Raw genomic sequence first — 20,095 nt, 5'->3', positions numbered from 1 at the left:
GCTGTCACTGTCATCTCTCTATTTTTGGCAACTAGTGACAAATTCAGGGTCGGGATTCCTTATTTGGGACTCATTTATACATTTAAACGTGGTTTAATTTCTTTCAGTACATCAGGAGTTAATGTCAGTTTTGTTGTCCTGCAGTTCCTTGCTGAATGGTTCAGCTGCTTTGTAGCCACGCCACTTCAGATTTAAATAGAGGTGTTTCCCAGCAATCCTTGCTGAAGATACAAAATTCTATGGCCGCATTGGTGAAAGGATCTGTGAAGGATTGTACCTACATTTGAACTTTATCCTTTGTTGTTTTCCCCTGTTCATCTTTCCTTCCCCTGTGTGTATTAGTGCAGCGGTGGAGCTAGCGTCTTCCACTAGCCAGGGCCACTACAGGGTTTTATTTAGGGTCTCGGTTCCTGTTTGGCGACAGATGAGGAGGCTGTATAGGGCCTGACTAGGAGTGTACGGTCAGCGGCAGGTGAGTGGAGGATGTGACGCCTCTCACTATAGCTAGGGCCCACCATTGTTATTATGTCCTCAGTATCCCCCACCTGTTGTACTATTTTTTGTATTTTTGTCATGCGTCCAGACATTGCTTGGTTTGAACGTGTCCGCCACGTGTTAAGCATGACATTTGCACAGTCTTCTGGATATCTTCTATGTTATCAGAGGAATATTGTAAAGAGTAAAGTTGCCCATGCACTATGGGTAAGGCCTTGTCAAAATCATTGGTTTCAGTTGTGACTATTTATTTATTTGGAGGTGTCCTGACTTTCCTTGACAGAAGATGTCTGTGGAAAGAAAAAACAGTCATGTTCAATTCAGCATGCCCAATATTTGGTTACCATAGTATAAAACTGCATCTAAAGGAGTCTGAAAGCAGATTATTTCTTTCTCCCTGTATGCTACACAGAGCAGAGCACTCACGCATATAGGGTGAGTGGTAACATAATCTGTTGGTCAAATACTTATGACTAGATATGAGAGGACTAGAACAGTACTGTTCGTTGTTTGTACTGGACATGGACGTTAAAAACAAAATAATCTGAGTTTGAGTTCGAAGTTCAGCTGTTTTACGTATGAGCACCACTCAAATGAGCATCGCTGTGCCCGGATATGCGCGGTGCTTGTCTCAGTGCGAACCATTTGCAGTATTTGAACGGCTCACTCTCGGAGTAACAAGAGCGTGATCGGATGTAGTGTGCACCCCAAAAAAAAATAAAAAATGGAAAAACCCTGCCCACCCTTCCCCGGAAGTGATCTGGTTATGGCTGGCTGTATGTGGATGGAGACCCAAACTGCCCAATTAGTGACTTCTATTGAAGTTCAGGTCAAGTTCGGGTCCCAAACCGAAATATCTCTAAAGTCCGACTACACCCGAAAAACCCGAACTTCCACGGGTCCTCTCCTCTCCAGCTATGACAAGTCATAGAGTTATAAAACCGTTGATAATGGATATACAGTACAGACCAAAAGTTTGGACACACCTCATTAAATGAGTTTTCTTTATTTTCATGACTCTGAAAATTGTAGATTCACACTGAAGGCATCAACACTATAAATTAAAACATGTGGAATGAAATACTTAAAAAAGTGTGAAACAACTGAAAATGTCTTATATTCTAGGTTCTTCAAAGTAGCCACCTTTTGCTTTCATTACTACTTTGCACACTCTTTGCATTCTCTTGATGAGCTTCAAGAGGTAGTCACCGGAAATGGTCTTCCAACAGTCTTGAAGGAGTTCCCAGAGATGCTTAGCACTTGTTGGCCCTTTTGCCTTCACTCTGCGGTCCAGCTCACCCCAAACCATCTCGATTGGGTTCAGGTCTGGTGACTGTAGAGACCAGGTCATCTGGCGTAGCACCCCATCACTCTCCTTCTTAGTCAAATAGCCCTTACACAGCCTGGAGGTCTGTTTGGGGTCATTGTCATGTTGAAAAATAAATGATGGTCCAACTAAACGCAAACCGGATGGAATAGCACGCCGCTGCAAGATGCTGTGGTAGCCATGCTGGTTCTGTATGCCTTCAATTTTGAATAAATCGCCAACAGTGTCACCAGCAAAGCACCCCCACACCATCACACCTCCTCCTCCATGCTTCACGGTGGGAACCAGGCATGTAGAGTCCATCCGTTCACCTTTTCTACAAAGACACGGTGGTTGGATCCAAAGATCTCAAATTTGGACTCATCAGACCAAAGCACAGATTTCCACTGGTCTAATGTCCATTCCTTGTGTTCTTTAGCCCAAACAAGTCTCTTCTGCTTGTTGTCTGTCCTTAGCAGTGGTTTCCTAGCAGCTATTTTACCATGAAGGCCTGCTGCACAAAGTCTCCTCTTAACAGTTGTTCTAGAGATGAGAAGGTGTGTCCAAACTTTTGGTCTGTACTGTAGTAATATAACATTTTGCCATTTGATCCAAGCTTGAACCTGAAATGAACTTATAATATAAAAAAGAAACATTGGAAAAGAACGAAATAGTAATGTTAACATTTTGCTCTTTTTGATTACTAGGAAAGTTTTATGTTTGTTTTTGATAAGGGATCAGCAAAAAAAAAAGAAAGTCAATACAAATATTGAATTAGCGCTCTTACGTCTGCTCTAAACTTGGTATTGTGTGTTGTAACCAATGGTTTTTTTATGTCTTTTTGGCCGTGAACAAATGAAAGTTTTGTATTGAGGGTAAGGGATCACGTACATCATATACTCTATTACTACAGAGTTGTACAAAGTTAGTTTAGCCTCTATAGAATTCTAAGGTTCTGAACTATATTTTCCACGCCTCCTGTTTTATGCAGGAATTTTTTTTTTTCGGAGGCGGGGAGCTGATTCACATTAAATCCATGGTCCCAGGCCTTATGGTCACACAGACATGTTCTGGATCTGTAGTTTATAAATTAGTATACACATAAAATATCGGCTGGCCTCATCAAATTTCAAAGGCTTGGTTATCTAATGTTTATGGCTATATTTAGAATATGGAGTTTTTTTATAGTTTTTTTTCAGCAGGGTTCTGGTATGATGAATGGGAAGAGTGCAGGGGACAAAGGCTCCTAGACTGGCCCTCAGGCTAGCAGTCCCTAGCTATCCCTTATCTCAGAGTTACCTCTGAAGGTGAGGATATCTGAGCCACCACCCTGGCTCTGCTCCTGACCTGATCTTATACCCTGCTCCACCAACCATAGGGGAGGGCAAGGACAGGAGTGTGATAACACTATCTGAATTAGCCAAACAAGAAACCAAAACTCTATCTCTTAGCACACAGAGGTATAAGAAAATATTGACATAGGAGGATAAAAAAAGCAGGGAGGAAACAAGACAATAGGTTTCTCCACAACACCAAGCGCAAAGCAACACAATCACCAACAGCACTGGGACACAACAGCACACAGACCAACACAGCATAAGACTATAGTAGGCATGGGAAGACAGATTCCACCATCTTAAAAAGGTGGTGATTAAATGTTTCAACTAGAAAATTTTTAAGTTTTGATTCTCCAAAAATCCCTACATGTGTGCATAGCCCTCCCCTTATTATATAATTGATACAGATCCATAAGAAAAATCTACAACAAAGTCCTCAATAGATTTTTTTCCATTACACATGGACGTACTGTGTAGTTTGCACAAGACTTTTTTGGTAGGTGTAGCGATGGCCGAGGGACCACCGCGGTGCAGAGTACAATTACAGCACAGAAGATGAGGTTGCAGAAACAAGGGTGAAGCCTTATTTACAAACAGAAGGTAAGCAGATTTGCAAGCAAATCGGGGTATGCTATGCGGAAACAATAAAACTTAACAAACTTCAGATTCTAGCTGGAGCGTGCCAAAGTGCGTCGCCCCAACTATTACACCAGCATGTCTTGTACAAGACAGGCAAGGTGGATAAACAACTACGCTGCGCTACGACCTAGTTGGCCTCCACAATTGGGGCCAGGTAGATGCCACGCCCTTGTTAGTGAGGCCTATGCTACGCCCTACCAAGTGCACACAATAATAAAAACTAAAGATACCGCTGCCAGGGAATCAGTCCACTCCTGGGGTTCCGGTCCTGTGATCTTCATCCATGCGCACTTCATCTAGTGGGGCAGGGGGAACTTTATTTCTAACCCGGTCCCAGAATCTCTTAGTTCCTTGGTTGGGTTTCATCGGCCTTGGGGATGTCTTCTCCTCAGTTCGGTAGTCGCACAACAGCGAGCAGGGGACTCTCACGGACCGGCTCGCGGTAAGGTTCTCACAGCTGGCACTCTACCTCTTCCGACACCGTGGTTTGTAGACTCCACACAGGCGGAATTCTCCTCTCTTTCTCTCTGCACACACAGGCCCAACTAGTCCTGTTCCTGCGCTAAGCTCCCTGAACCTCCTTTTTCATTTCCCGCACCTTTAGGCCGGGTTACTGCAAAAGCTCTCAGCTCGGAGGGGGAGGCACCAGCTGAACCGATCAGCAAAGTGTTTTTACCTTTTGTAGGGGGTAATACCCCTACACAGGGACAAAAAAAATAACATTTTTTTTAACTTTTTACAAATTAAAATAAAAAGAACATAAAATGTGAACATCCATCACAGCAAAATATGGCTTCTATCCTGTCAAGCCAACAGGATGTGTTTTGCTGTAAATTACTGTACATTTTGTGTGTCTGTGAGCGTGCAGCTGTTTTGTCTGCCCTGTGCGGGGATGTCCATGATTTAGTGATTTAGCTGTCTCTGGACGCATTTTTCTACCTTTATGTAATAAAAATAATATTAATTCTATCGGATTAAAACAAGCTGTAGAAGATCTCCGCTGTGTCGGGCTTTAGTTGCTAATTAGACCGTTCGGTGTCCCTTTACCTATAAGATTAACACCGGTAATTAAGTCGGAATCTCAAAGTACAGGGGTCATTATTCATCGTGTAAGTCTTGGGAGTATCTCATTTGCTTTTGGCTGACACTTGTGCGACTATTAATACCAGCTCAGCTCCGAGAACCTTAGATTCTGTTCATTCATCGTTCAAATTACTTTAAAGAAAGCTTTGATGTTTACAGCCAAAATATATTACTAGGAACTTTATATTATTTTTCTTTCTTGCTTTTTTTTTTTCTTCCTCTGGAAGAAGTTATAGATTTATTTAATACAGCCAGCCACGGGCAGTGGGAGTTGGCTTGTTTTTGGACAGCACAACTTACCCAATTCCGAGGCTGTAGAAATAAACCTTTTTATGCGCACACAACCTGTTCTACATATTACAGTGTTTTTAGTTTAAAAATTATACAAAAAACTTAGTATGAAAAATATAACCTCATTAGGTACCAATGCTTACACAGAGCTCACAACATGGAGTCTACATCAGAATTGGTGCATATCAATTGGTATGACCTGGTCCATTGGCCATGACCGTAATATGTGGCTGTAGGACGGGAGCAGTGAGAAACACCTATTGCCTGACAATATCAACAGATTTTTTTAATTAACCGATCTGGGGCGACATCACATGTGCATGTGCAATATGTGACGTTGCACCAAGCCACATGTCAAGTATTGGGTGGTTTGCTCGGATCCCGCCCCGCAGCATGCAGAGATTACTGTCATGACTGATGGACCTCTATAGACTCTTGTCTATAATCCCATAAACAAACCATACATAGATTTAACCTTTGTCAGGCTGCATAATTTTGCCAAAATTTCTCGACCCCTTATCTCGGAATGGGGTGGAGATATTTTATTGAAATTTGGCCAATGTATTCTGGACCAAAACTGCTGAGATGTCACGAAATTTCAGCCCTCTACGGCTTTTCGAAAAAAAAAAATTATTGCAATTTAAAAAGGGAATAGTTACAATTGTATCTAATCAGCCGGACGAAGGTTAAAACCACTGACAAATGAAGTGAATAACATTTATCATCTTAAGATGAGATGTATGAGGAAACAAATGAATGGTCAGTTCTTGAATGTGGTGTATTGAAACAAAAACTGCCAAGTTTAAGGATCTGAACGATGGGGTAAATGTATATACCTGGATGATTGAGTTAGAGCATCTCCAAAATTAAAGGGGCACATGGGTTGTTCCAGATATGCCATGAGGTGGCACTTGCTAATTGGGGACGGACAACTGGTAACTGCAACCAAGTCTTGGGCGCCCAAGGCTCACTGATGCGTGTGGGGAGAACAGGCTAACCCATCTGGTCAATTCCCAGATTTGATCAAAAAGCTAGAGGTTGGCCACTACTTTTACATTGATGACCTATCCTTTGGCTGGGTCATCAATGTCTGATCGGCCGGGGTCCTACATCCCGCATCCCTGCCGATCAGCTTTTGTTGGTGCTGGCGGCAGCAATGTGACGCCCTGGACCCCAGGGGGTCACAGATAACAACACCTACCACATTAGACACACCCCCCATCCCTTGTGAGGACACCCCCGTCACCCGAAAGGGAGACCTGATGCCTCCCTCAGGGCCAGTAGGGCACACCAGGTGGGCGGAGTCAGGTGGAAAGGCACGCCCACCAAGGAGACTACTGTCCTGAGGCAGGAAATACAAACAGTTAGTTAGCGATTAGGTGAAGTGAAGTGAAGGAGTAAAGCAGTGAGGGACCCGGGTTGGAGCCTGGGATCCCCGTAACGTCAGGCAGGAAGACGGTGGTGGCCGCCTGCAGGAGTACCGGTACAGCAACCGGCGGAACCGTAGGGACCGGGCCAGGGTTGGAGCCCGCCGGCCCTGAACCGGGGAGTCAACCGTTGACCGGAGCACCAGAAACCGGGTAATCAGACCCCGTCCTAGCTTAGACGCCACTGAGTTTAGGCAAATTAAATGATTGCAGTCTGGACCTCACGGGTTCATCCTCACCCAAAGTCCCGAAAGAAGGCAAAAGCCCACCCATACCGGGTGAGAGCCACCGCCAAGGGCCAAACATCCGACGGGCCAGCGCCTGCGGGCAACCGAGGGCTCCTCTGGCAGCTAAAATGCCGGGGAGCGGGCTACCACTGTTCAGGCAGGGGAGCCAACAGTCAAACAAGAGGTGCAAGGGAAAGGGGCCACCATCAGCCTCACAAGGGACAGAAGCAGCCGGCTGCGGGACCCTACCAGACCTGAACTTTGGTTTACCAGTGACTCTGAGTGTGAATTAATCGTGAGTACACCAGTGCCATCCGGGCACGACACTGCACCGCAGCACGGCACCCTGCACCCCGACAACAACACCATCGCCAGTTCCCACCGGGCCCCGGGACACACCACCCCTACCCACGGAGGGGCTGACATCCAGGCTGCGCCTTCAACACTGATCCCGGGAGCCCCCTTCACTCCAGCCGCAGCGGTGGTGCATCCCTTCACCACGACCCGTGGGTGGCGTCATGAACCGTACGACAACAACGCGGCCCCCGGCTGCGAACCTCGTCCCACACCACCACCCCACTGCCTCCCCTTAACAGAGCGACATGGCCCCCGGTCCAGAGGCGCTTGTGCCATCGACAACTCGAGCCCGGACCTCGAGCAGCTCGGCCCGAGCTGCGGAGCGGCCGGGCCCCTCTCAGGGCGGTACAGCAACAGGTGGACCTGCCCTATCTTCTGATACTGCACATCCACATCATCCTATTGCTTTGAATGGGAGGCAGATGTGCAGAACCTGCCCACGGCCGCTATTAATTGATGTGCAGCTCTTGAACTGAGCATTTCTGCACTACCTGCTGTCACCGCTGGCACCGAGAACAGCTGGTCATTGGAGGTGTTGGGTGTCAGACCGCGGCCGATCAGATATTAATGACCTTTCCTAAGGATAAGCCATTAATTTAAAAGTAGTGGCCAATCTTTATAATAATGGGTATAGCAAAAAAGTGTCCGAATACAGAGCTTACGGACCAGAGTGCCCCAGATTCTTCCTATAAGCAGCTACCGTGAGCTTTTGAACTTCAGAAATGGACCTTAAAACACTGGAAGAAATTGGCCTGGTGTTTTCCTCTAGGAAATGCTCTGTTGGAAAACCTTAAGTGGTGGCATTTATATAAGTGTTACTTTGGCACACACCACTTCCTGAAACACTGTACAGACTGAGTTTACCCCTTCATGACAGTGGTACTACCTAATGGCAGTGTAACACCCAGACTTAGGCATGCACATGTGCTGCCCCCGTGCCAGCAGTCGGCGCTGCTCGGGTCCGAGCCTTCAGGGGAGGTTGCTCGAGGGTCTCCGGACCCGGGGGTCTCGCGGACATGCTGAATAAATGGCGGGACGTATATGTACGGGCTGAGCCGTATTAAGCTTGTGACGCCACCCACGGTGTGTGGTGAGGTGGGACACCACCGCTGCTGTTACGGGGCACCCGGGGGAGATGTTGTGCAGCAAGTTGTTAACTCCTCCGTGGGCAGGGATGGTGGCCCCGGGACCCGGTTGGTGCAGGGGATGGCGACCGCAGGAGGTGCTGGTGTACTCACTGTTAGAAACACACACAAGTCTCTGGTAAACCGAGGTGATGGTGGCCGGTGCCACGGCCGGTTGCGTTCTGGTCCCCCACCCGGCTGGTGGTCTCTATCCTTTTACTGCACTGTTTAAGTAGAAAAGACTTCCTAGTATGAAACGTAGGATTCCGCTCCCGGCTGGATGTGGCCTAAGGAGCCGTGCCCGCAGACGCTGGCCAGTGAGCTCTATGGGCCTTGGCGATGACCTCTTATCCCTAATCGGTGGGCTGTTGTCTTCTATGAGGGACTTTGGGTGGGACAGAACCTCTAGCCCTGGCCTCAATCGGTTAATTAACCAGCTCCAGTTGATTCTGGTTTCTGGCTTCAGGGTCCGAGTACCCCCCTTTGTGCTACGGTTTCCGGGTTGGTTGCCCGTGTTGGTACCGGCGGGCTACAACCCTGGCCCGGTCCACCTCAGTTCCAACGAGCCATCTTCCCGTCTCCTGCTGACGGAGACCACCGTCTGCCTCCTAGCCAAGGCACCAGGGCTCCTACTCTGGCACTGTTCAACTCGGACTTTACTGCTGGAGCTACCCCCAGCTCCAGCCCACACTCCTCTCCAATTGAACTCTCAAACTGATCTGCTGTTTTTCCCGCCCTGGGCTGTCTAAACCCCTAGGTAGGCATGCACCAACCGCATGGCCATGCCCACTGATGTGTCTATCTTTCCCAAAGGGGGGTGACTAGGGTTTAATGGTTGGCTGTGTGTTTCCTAATGAGGGAACGGTGTTGTGCAGGGGCCTATTTGTGACTACCTGGTTTTGCGAGGGGATCATACACACACCTCACAGGCCTCCTGGAAATGCCTGTAGGGTGCTCACATGGCCACGCCCTATTTCTTAAAGGGCCAGTGCACCCTAAAGCGGAAGTGCCTCTCAGGTAAGCTGAGAGGTTTGAGATATTTAAGGCACCTTCCCCTTAAGGGAGGTGCCTGGGCAACAAGTTAGTTACGTTGCTAGTTCTCAGGTCCTTTAGTGCTGCTGTCGCTGCTGCTGTTTTGTGCTACGTTCTGCTACTGACTCATGTCTATGTCTCATTGCTATCCTAAGCTTCTGCTGCTATGATCATCCACACCAGGCGACTACGACGATACCTGCTCCATCCATACATTCAAACCAGATGGATCTGTGCCGCCCCTGCAGCAGTCGAACTGCTCGGATCCGGGGTTGCTGTGGTTGGAGGATCTCCAGACCTGGGGGCTTGTGGTCACTCAAATGTAAAGGGATTATTTACAGGGGATAAATGTTCATGACGCCAACTGCAGGTTGCGGTAAGGAGAGTACCACCGCTGCCAAAGGGAGTACCGGGGCAGATGGTGTGGGGCAGCAAGGTGTCAGCCCCGGATGGTGGGGGGAAAGGAGGGTTGATGGTCGGATGGCATGGCCTTGGGAAAGCAGGGTTCAGGGGTCAGGTTACTCACTGCGGTAGTCTTGGTGCTGGATTAGATAGAATAAGCAGACACTCACAAAGATGGTAAAATAAAGTCTTTAGGTACCGCAGGCCCTGTGCGGGAGCTCGTCCAGGTCCCATTTCCACCGGTGTCACTTGGTAAGTCCGGAGCCCTGCCTCTGTGCACAAATTGATTGACTGTTGTGGCCCCTCGGCTTGAAGCTTTTGGGGCCCCGCTACCAGTATGTATGGCAGCTGTGCTCTTGATGGCTGGCACTTGGGATTTTAGTGCGTTGTGTGCTTTGGAGAACCCTATCCCCCACGTTGTGCTGATGCCTTCAATCGCTGAGCTCTTGGGGAAAGTTCATAAAGAGACTATCCTCCACAGGTTAATTATCAAGGCGCTTAAAGGTCTTACCTGATATAGGGTCCTGTACCCTGCCGTGCTCGGTACCGGTAAGGTAATTGGCCTTTCTGGTGCCAGCAGTTTTCCTAAACTGCGTCCGTCACACCCCTGTCCAGTGTTCCTGATACCGATCCCTGACTCCTGTGGTCCCGGACCACCGTCTGCGACCCAACTTGTCTCCTCCCTGGGAGCTACAACTCCCCAGCTCTTCACTCTTTGAGGGCTAACACTGTTCTGACCCAGTCCCTCCCACCAGTCTGCCTGACCCCTAGGTGGGCGGCTGTGCTCCAACTTGACCAACCCACTGGTGTGAGGTGTGGTTCAGATTTGTAGTGCGGATGTTAGTGACACCGTTGTTGGGATCCTGTAACCATGCGGGGTAGGCGCTGCAACCTGGATGACAGGATGCAGTTCCCTGCAGCAGCCTGATGTATTCAGGGGTGCTACAGATCCAAGACTCTGCCTGGTGCTGCTATCGTTTCAATCAGAAACTGTACTGTATCTGTGGTGCCAGCAGCTAAGATACCATAGATCTCCTGTTGCTGCCCTCTACCATTGTGTGTACCTGCTGTGGCAGTAGTGAAGACTTGGCAGCCGGTCAATTTTCTCCTCTAGGCAATTGAACAGTACCTTCGGTCCAGTGAACCCACTAATACTGTGTTTGACCCATGAGCATAACAGGTAGTGTTTTCTTTCAGGAGGAAAATGTCCAAGCAACACTGCAAAAAATATTCAGTAATGGTCTGAAGATATCAAGGGGATGACTTGGCCTCAAAATTCTCCATACCTCAATCCAATATTGCATTTGTGGCATGTGTTACAAAACCAAATCTGACTCATGGAGGCCCCACCTTACGAGAACAAATAGATTTACTAATAACATCTGTGTACTAGATACCAGAAGGAACCTTAAAAGGGATTTCCAGGCTTATATTTTTCAAGACTTATGTGTGTGACCTGGAGCCATGGGGGCTCTGCCTTGCAGCATGGGTTTTGTGGGGCACCAGGTCGCTGCCCCTGCTGGTGCGCTGTTGCTTTACCATGGTGCCGCATTTTTAAGGTTAGGGACCAACTAAGAGGTACGTTGCACGTTGCGACATCGCAAGTGCAATGTCGGTGGGGTCAAATCGAAAGTGACGCACATCCCACGTCGCTGTTGACATCGCAGTATGTGAATCCTTTTACATACGATTAACGAGCGCAAAAGCGTCGTTATCGTATGATCGGTGTAGGGTCCGACATTTCCATAATTTTGCAGCAGCGACGGTACGATGTTCCTCATTCCAGCAGGCAGCACACATCGCTACATCTCCTACCTGTGTCCTGCGGCTCACGCCGACTATGCGGAAGGAAGGAGGTGGGCGGGATGTTTATGTCCCGCTCATCTGTGCCCCTCCGCTTCTATTGGCCGCCTGCCGTGTGACGTCGCTGTGACGCTGCACGACCCGCCCCCTTAGGAAAGAGGCGGGTCGCCGGCCAGAGCGACGTCGCATGGCAGGTAAGTGCATGTGAAGCTGCCGTAGCGATAATGTTCGCTACGGCAGCAATCACAAGATATCGCTGCTGCGACGGGGGCGGCGACTATCGCGCTTGACATCGCAGCATCGGCTTGTGATGTTGTAGTGTGCAAAGTACCCCTAAGAATTTCACTGTGACATATCAGTGGGTTTCGTACAGTCTGATCAGATGGATAAACTAAAGAACTTGTGTTACGTTTTGAACATTTTGTTTAGCAGCGATAGATCAATGTATACGTTTGGAAGTGTGGTCTATACCTTTTTTTTTTTTTTTACAGCTAAATGTTATCATATTGAAGACCTGTCCATTGGATAAGTCATCCATATCAAATCAGTGGGTGTCCAACAGTCAACACCGCAACCCACCAACTGTTGTCAGCCCCATCAGTGGCCGAGTGTAAACAATGAATGCAGCCGAAAAGCACAGCTCCGATCACTGGGTACTGACTGTTCCGAGTACTGCATTTCAGCTCCTAAATACTTCAATAGGATTAACACTATTTGAGGAGATATATCAGCAATATCAAATCAGATATATACTTTATACAGGGAGGGAAATTATTTTCCAAGAAACACAGTTTGCAGGGATCATGATGTACTAAAAGTAGTTTTAGCGCTCATCTCTGTTCTGTAAACATCCAACACATTCCAGTCGAGACCAAAAATGGGAAGTGAGATGTTACTTTAATTCTTGCTTATTCCATCCTCGTGTGATTAAGTTATGTTTTGTTGAGTTTAGGATTCTTAAAATGGGCATAAACATACGATTCCAAGATGGATGAATGAAGTCACTACAAACATATCTTAAAGGACCTTCAGATACTTTGAAAAGTAAGAAAAGAACCATCAGCACTTTATCTGGATGAGGAATGAAGTAGAAGAAGACCATGGCACTTACAGAGGACCCATTAGAATTCTGCATTGTGTAGTGTTCCCTGATGTCTTCTTCTCCATGTGGTTGACCAAGCATTGGTATTCCTTATGGGATCCCCCAAATTAAGAATGTTTGTAGTTGTGCTGCCCCCGGTAGACCTCTAATGTCACTGTGGTGGGTCAGAGTACAGATGTGGCCATACCGAGTGCGAGCGACAGGCTGTTGTGATGGGGTTAAACAATAATATTAAAAAGGGGAGACAAATTAAAATAAATAAATAAACAAACAAAAAATTGTGATGTTCAGCTTTGGTATGGCCGGGCACTGCTTGTGGTCCCCAGGAGTTAGGTGGTGAGGCACAGTACCAGAGGGTTGTCCCCTCACCCCCCAACTAGGGCTGGCTCCTGGGGATGTTGGCACAGCAGGGAATAATCAGCCAGACACAGGGAGCTTTTACCTTTTACTGAAGCTCTGCAGAACAATCCGGAATATTCCTTACAGCATTCACAATGATGGTGGTCTGACTTGCCCCAATGAGAGTTTGCTTCTCTGCTGTGTAGTGGTGGTAGTGTGTGCCTCCTGACGCTACTTCCCTACCTGGGAATAGGTGTCTTGGAATCCTGGGACTTCCAAAACAAGAAAACTCTGGATCTTTGATCCCTTCCGGTGAGCAGGTGACTCGAATCCTGAGGGAAAACTCATTATCTCTTCTAGAAGTTTCCAGACTCAATCACGTCACTGAGCTCCTGGGTAATTTTCACTGCTCTTTTTAAAAAGGCTATTAGCAGTCTCTCAGTTTGCCACTGACCTTGGAAGTTTTGGTGGCCTAGGGACTGATACCCAGTAAATGTGTAGCTTGCCCCTCCAGAGCTTTTAGTAGTTACCTCAGGACAGGACCATCTCGATATTACACCCTCACTTCACCTCCCACCGACTTCAATTCCAACTCTCTCTGAATTTACCTCACACCTCAGCTCCTCCCTTCCTCCTTCTAGGGCGCACACACAAGCCTTGTTGTCAGTTTAGGTGAACAGCCCCAGTAAGGGCGGGTGGGCAAATGTGTGTTTGTGGTGAACAGCAGAGAAAACCAAATCTCATTAGAACTGGCAATACATGTTATACATATTGAAATACATATGCAGACATTCTTTGTGGCGACTCAGGGACAGGGCGCCACATTGTCCTCCAGCAGAAATAAGAAATTATGAACTTTGTACAGTAGTGAGTTGGCATTAGTGTGACTAAAGGTGAAGTGTTGCCTTGATCCCCATTTTTATTGGTGCAAAGAGTCTGTGGAACAAGTCCTATAAGATTTTATTTTCCTGTGCTCAAAGCAAAAGGTAGAAGTTGAGTTCAATTTCTCGCCCTTTGGTAGAGCACTCACCATATGATGTTTTGTAGAGGACAGAACACCGGTAAAAAAGTATTTGTAGCTCCTGCCACTGCCTGCTCAGATTTGGTGCTCTGTGCCATTAGAATATTTTGTAGGGAAAGAAGTGGTGGAGAAGGGATTTGTGGGGTTAGTCTCCTCACCCATTGGTAATCCGTTCACCTTGGGGTATTGTGTATAGGATTTATCTGCGCTGCTGACTTCTTAAGGCACAGTCACACTAAACAACTTACCAGCGATCCCAACAACGATCCAACCTGATAGGGATCGCTGGTAAGTTGCTAGGAGGTTGCTGGTGAGATGTCACACTGCGACGCTCCAGCGATCGCACCAGCAACCTTACCTGCAGGGATCGCTGGAGCGTCGCTGCACGGGTTGCTGGTGAGCTGTCACGCGGGCAGATCTCACCAGCAACCAGTGACCAGCTCCCAGCCAGCAGCGGCGCGTGGAAGCGATGCTGCGCTTGGTAACTAATAAGGTAAATATTGGGTAACCAACACGATATTTACCTTGGTTACCAGCGCACACCGCTTAGCGCTGGCTCCCTGCTCTCCTAGCTACAGTACACGTGGGGTTAATTACCCAATGTGTACTGCAGCTACATGTGCAGAGAGCAGGGAGCCGCGCACACTGCTTAGCGCTGGCTCCTTGCTCTCCTAGCTACAGTACACATGGGGTTAATTACCCAATGTGTACTGCAGCAACATGTGCACAGAGCAGGAGCCGGCACTGACAGCTGAGAGCGGCGGACGCTGGTAACGAAGGTAAATATCGGGTAACCAAGGTAAGGGCTTCTTGGTTACCCGATGTTTACTGTGGTTACCAAAGTCCGCAGAAGCCGGCTCCTGCTGCCTGCACATTCAGTTGTTGCTCTGTCGCTGTCACACACAGCGATGTATGTGTCGCGGGCGGAGGAGGGGACGCTGCGCTCTCCCACTGCTCGGGTCCGGCTGCCGCTGCTGCTGCGGCTGCTGCTGCTCGGTGGTGGCTCGAGCGGTGGGCCGGATCCCGGGGACTCGAGCGGCGTTCCTCGCCCGTGAGTGAAAAAGGGATTTTGATTGTGGGGGTTTTGATTATTGTCCGTGACGCCACCCACGGTTGTGGTGATAGTGGTGACACCACCGCTGCTCTGGACGGGGATCCCGGGAGCGGTGACAGGGAGCAGCTTGGTTGTTATTTCTCCCCTCCGTGGGTAGGGGGTTGGTTGTCCTGGGGGCCCGGTGATGGGGTAGGGATGGATGGCAGGCAGGTTACGGGGCCTGGTGAGGTGCAGGGTCGCGGGGTCAGCGCTGTGCCACACGGCACGGTGGTACTCACTCAGCCCAATGATGAAGACACAATTCTCGGTAAAACACTCGGGGACAACAGTGCCGGCAACGATCGGTTCTAATCAGCAGCAAATCAGGGCTTCAATCAGGTGACATCTCAGTTGATTATTCTTATCATTTTCAAACTTTCAAACTTTTAAACGGTAGTGGTGGTCCCAACGGGGACGGTGACAACGGCATTCCGCTGCCCTTAGGGTGCACTTTCGTCCTCCCCACCCGGCTCTGGGTGGAAGAACACGGGCACCAGCCCCTCCAGCGCATAGCAGGCGCGACGAGGAAGGGCCACCCGATACCCGTTATTTCCACTCCGGGGGATGTAAGTGGCCTCCATGTCATGCAAAGCGACGACTCCTTCATCTTCTTCAGAAACGGGCTCGGTGTCAGGCCCGGAATCACTATCGTCCGTCCCTGCGCCAGGTGGGTTGCTGCCAGCTGCCGCAGCTTCCAGGCTCGCCACTCTCTTGGCCACTGTTACGAAGGGGTGTACGCCCGACGGGCCAGACGTAGCGCGGTGCACGGGCAAGGAGGATGGAGGCGGCATGGGGGCCAGGGGCAGACCAGGTCTCTCAGGCGCAACGGCCGGTCCCTCGGGGACACAGGGGCGTGGGTCACTCACCAGCTCCTCCATCATGGCCTCCATTCCATACACCCGTGCGACTGCAGCTACCTCCTCCACCTCCGCGGTCCACTGCTCCATCAGCCTACAGATCTGGCTCCGGTAGTGTCGGCAGATCCCTGCCGTTCGGGCCCTCAGCCATGCCGCTGTCCCGGGCACCGGCTCGGTAGCCTCCGCATAGCTAGGTGGAGCGGACATTCTTTGCAAGGGTCAACGGATCGTGGGGTTCCGGCGTCCCTATCTGTACAGCCGCGAGCTACATGCGGCCAGACGCCATTTCGTCCCCCTTAGTCTCTTTCCGGCTCCTCCTCTATAGGGGTGGGGTTTAGGCCTTCGCGCCTCCACTACTCGAGGAGACGCTCGAGCGGGAACTCTTCGCGCCCAAAATGGCGGCTTCTGCAACTTTTCGGCCGGACACCTCCGGCGGTAACAAGGCGCACCTCTACCAAACGGCAGAGCGGTAAGATCCTGTTCGTGACGCCAAGTTGTCGCGGGCGGAGGAGGGGACGCTGCGCTCTCCCACTGCTCGGGTCCGGCTGCCGCTGCTGCTGTGGCTGCTCGGTGGTGGCTCGAGCGGTGGCCCGGATCCCGGGGACTCGAGCGGCGTTCCTCGCCTGTGAGTGAAAAGGAGATTTTGATTGTGGGGGTTTTGATTATTGTCCGTGACGCCACCCACGGTTGTGGTGATAGTGGTGACACCACCGCTGCTCTGGACGGGGATCCCGGGAGCGGTGACAGGGAGTAGCTTGGTTGTTATTTCTCCCCTCTGTGGGTAGGGGGTGGGTTGTCCCAGGGCCCGGTGATGGGGTAGGGATGGATGGCAGGCAGGTTACGGGGCCTGGTGAGGTGCAGGGTCGCGGGGGCAGCGCTGTGCCGCACGGCACGGTGGTACTCACTCAGCCCAATGATGAAGACACAATTCTCGGTAAAACACTCGGCTGGATGGACGGGTCCCACAGACGGCTGCGGTGTTTCTCCTCCCGGCAGGTTGGTGGTGATTGCCTTTCCCTGCACTTATGTACGGTTGATGGTTCCGATGGGTTCCCACTGGTAACCCGCTCCCCGGCTTGGATATGGGCCGGAGGAGCCCCTTTTGCCATCAGGCTCTGGCCCTGAGAAACGGTTGCCTTGGCAGTGGCGGTGTCTCCCTCTGTTGGTTGGACTGTTGCCTTCTGTCAGGACTTGGCTGTTTGGAAACCCAGGAGGTCCCCTTCACTAACGAATTTGGCAAATTCACGGCGACTCCTAGTCCGTAAGCCCCTGCCAGATGGTGCTGACTTCTCTTTGTGTACCGGTCCGGTACCGCCGGGCCACCGCCCGTCCACGGTCCTTACGGTAGACTCCAATCGGCCACTCCTGCAGACGGTCACCACCGTCTGCCAACCTTGCTGATCTGTCCGGGCCACACACCCGGACCAACTTCAGGCTGCTCAACTACTACTTCCTTCTGCTCACTTTCACCTCCAACACTCGTCTCTCTCTACTCCTCAACTCATCTGCCTGGTTTTCCCGCCTTCAGGACTGTGAACTCCTCGGTGGGCGGGGCCAACCGCCTGGCCCACCCCCTGGTGTGAACATCAGCCCCTGGAGGAAGGTAACAAGGGTTTTGTGTCTGACTTCGGTGTGCCTGCTGGGAGTGTGGGGTGTTGTGGTTGTTGTTCTCTGTGGCCCCTGGCTTGTCCAGGGCGCCACATATGCTTCACAGCGGGAGAGCAACAACTAAAAAATAGACCAGGACATTCAGCAACAACCAGCGACCTCACAGCAGGGGCCAGGTTGTTGCTGGATGTCACACACAGCAACATCGCTAGCAACATCGCTGTTACGTCACAAAAGTTGTCCGTTAGCAGCGATGTTGCTAGCGATGTTGTTTAGTGTGACGGGGCCTTTAGATGTGACATGGATTCTGTTTGGCCTTCGGCTATCTCTCCAGACTCCACTCAACACATGATGATCAATGAGAGAGCTTCTCGAAGACTACTCTGGCGGTGGCTTATCTCTACAAGGAACAAAAGCATTGATTATTGGAAGCCAACTTGCTAAAGCTTTTCTCCTCCAAAAACATCCGTCAGGGAGGGTCGGAGTATGGCCCACCATATAGAGAATTTGTGTGCCATGAAAAGCCCCCTATAGGATTTCTTCTACCTTAGGCCCCTTTCACACGCCAGTGATTCTGGTACGTTTGTGCTTTTTTTTAAACGTACCAGAATCACTGACATACGCAGACCCATTATAATGAATGGGTCTGCTCACACGTCAGTGATTTTTCACTGCACGTGTATCCGTGTGGCGTACCCGCGTGTGCGTGATTGCCGCACGGAGACATGTCCATTTTTTTCTGGCATCACTGATGTCCCACGGACCACGTAGTGGTGTGGTCCGTGAAACACGTGCCAGAAAAAAACGTGCATTTAAAATAATAAACATTTTAACTCACCCGGCGTCCAGCGATGTCCTCTGCAGCCCGTTCTGCATGCTGCTTCTAAGCCGGCTGATTACTGTCGCGCATCTTAATGATGCACGACACAGCCGACCCGGAAGCAGCTGCTGGAGGGGTCACCGCCGGCCGGATGCTGCACCGCGGGAGGATTCAGCACCACGGAGAGCGGGAGCGGGCGCAGGTGAGTTGATTTCTAAGTGCAATCACGGGCCACGGAGAACGGAGCCCGGATTGCACTTAGACAACCCACGTGTGCCGTGATTCACGGCACACGGAGGGACATGTGCGTGTTTTACACGCCAGTGAAAAACGTCTGTGCTTTTCACTGACGTGTGAAACGGGCCTAACACAGTGGATCTCTTTTACAAGGGGTATTCCCCAAACTGCAGTTGCCATTGTGGTGAAGTTTGCACTCTCATTTGGCTAAGTTTAAAAACTGGAATTAGGAACAAGGTGGCACAAAGAAGTAAGATAATGGAGCCTTGATGAGAGGTCATGATGTTCTCTGCTGTCTATCTGTTTCTGGTCAGCTTTCAAGAAGATTTATTTTATTGAATTAAATGCGTGCAAATTACTTCTAAATCTGGAGGAAGAAAGCCAACTATAGGTAGCACAAGAGATCCATATTTTGTCCTCTTGGAGAAGGGCTGGTATCCATACCTTTTTTCACATAAAGCATTGCCTGGTAACAGATGAACGAATCTCCCTAAATCAGTTTGGGCTGATTAATTTCATAATGTGACTGAAGGAAAGCGAGTGACAAGGGCTCCTATGCTGTCCCTCACGCTAGGGGTCCCTAGGCCATACCTAACCTCAGATTTCCCCCTAATGGTGGAGATTCCCGAGTCATATACCTGGCTATGCTCCTGACCAGAACTTATCTGGAAGGGCAGGAGTGAGATGGAAATACAGATAAAGACAGAGAGGGAAAAAACAAAACTCTGACACACTGCACACGCACAAGACAAACAATGAGAGACTGAGGAGAAAAGCAAGAGCAGGAAGGTAGCAAGAAAAGACAAGGGTTAACTCCACAACCACACACAGCAACAAGTACTACAACCACCAGTTCATCTGCATCACAATACTTAACAAGACCAGCTTACATAAACTATAGCTGCCAAAGATGGAAATATCTAGCCAGCATATATAAGATGGGAAGATGTCTGATTGGCTCTCTAGCAACATGTGTTCAAAGGAGACTCACATGCAGACCAGCAGAGATTAAATATTGGTAGCCTGCCCATCAACTACCAATCTGTTGGTCGACGCCCGAGTCTACCTGCGCTGATCACAAATATCAGATAAGTTATCATGCAGAGTTTTAGCATCAGTAGATGTTTGTAAATACCTCTGTGTGACAATTCATTTGAATAGATCATCAACTGAATCTGGTCAGAATAAATTTAGTTTCAACTGAAAGCACGCTGATTGTTCCAAGGTTTCTCCAGACACCAAAGCAATTAAATAAAGAGGGAAAAAAGGGGTAAAAAAATAAAAGAGAAGAAGATGAAAAAAAAAGAAAAGAAGAAGACATTGGTTGCATGAAGGCCTTTTATAGCAGACAATCAGCCCAACTGGCTTGGAGAAAGAACTGTTTGCAGAAGTCTGTCCCCATTCCCTTTCTGTGGACTTCCGTTGTCGGCTGTAACCTGATCTCTCAGTGAGCTGACCCAGAAGGATATTAGCAATTTTTTCAGAGTGAATGATA

This window comes from Anomaloglossus baeobatrachus, chromosome 3, assembly GCF_048569485.1.
Source record: "Anomaloglossus baeobatrachus isolate aAnoBae1 chromosome 3, aAnoBae1.hap1, whole genome shotgun sequence".
NCBI classification, from domain to species: domain Eukaryota; kingdom Metazoa; phylum Chordata; class Amphibia; order Anura; family Aromobatidae; genus Anomaloglossus; species Anomaloglossus baeobatrachus.
This window is presented reverse-complemented; position numbering follows the sequence as displayed.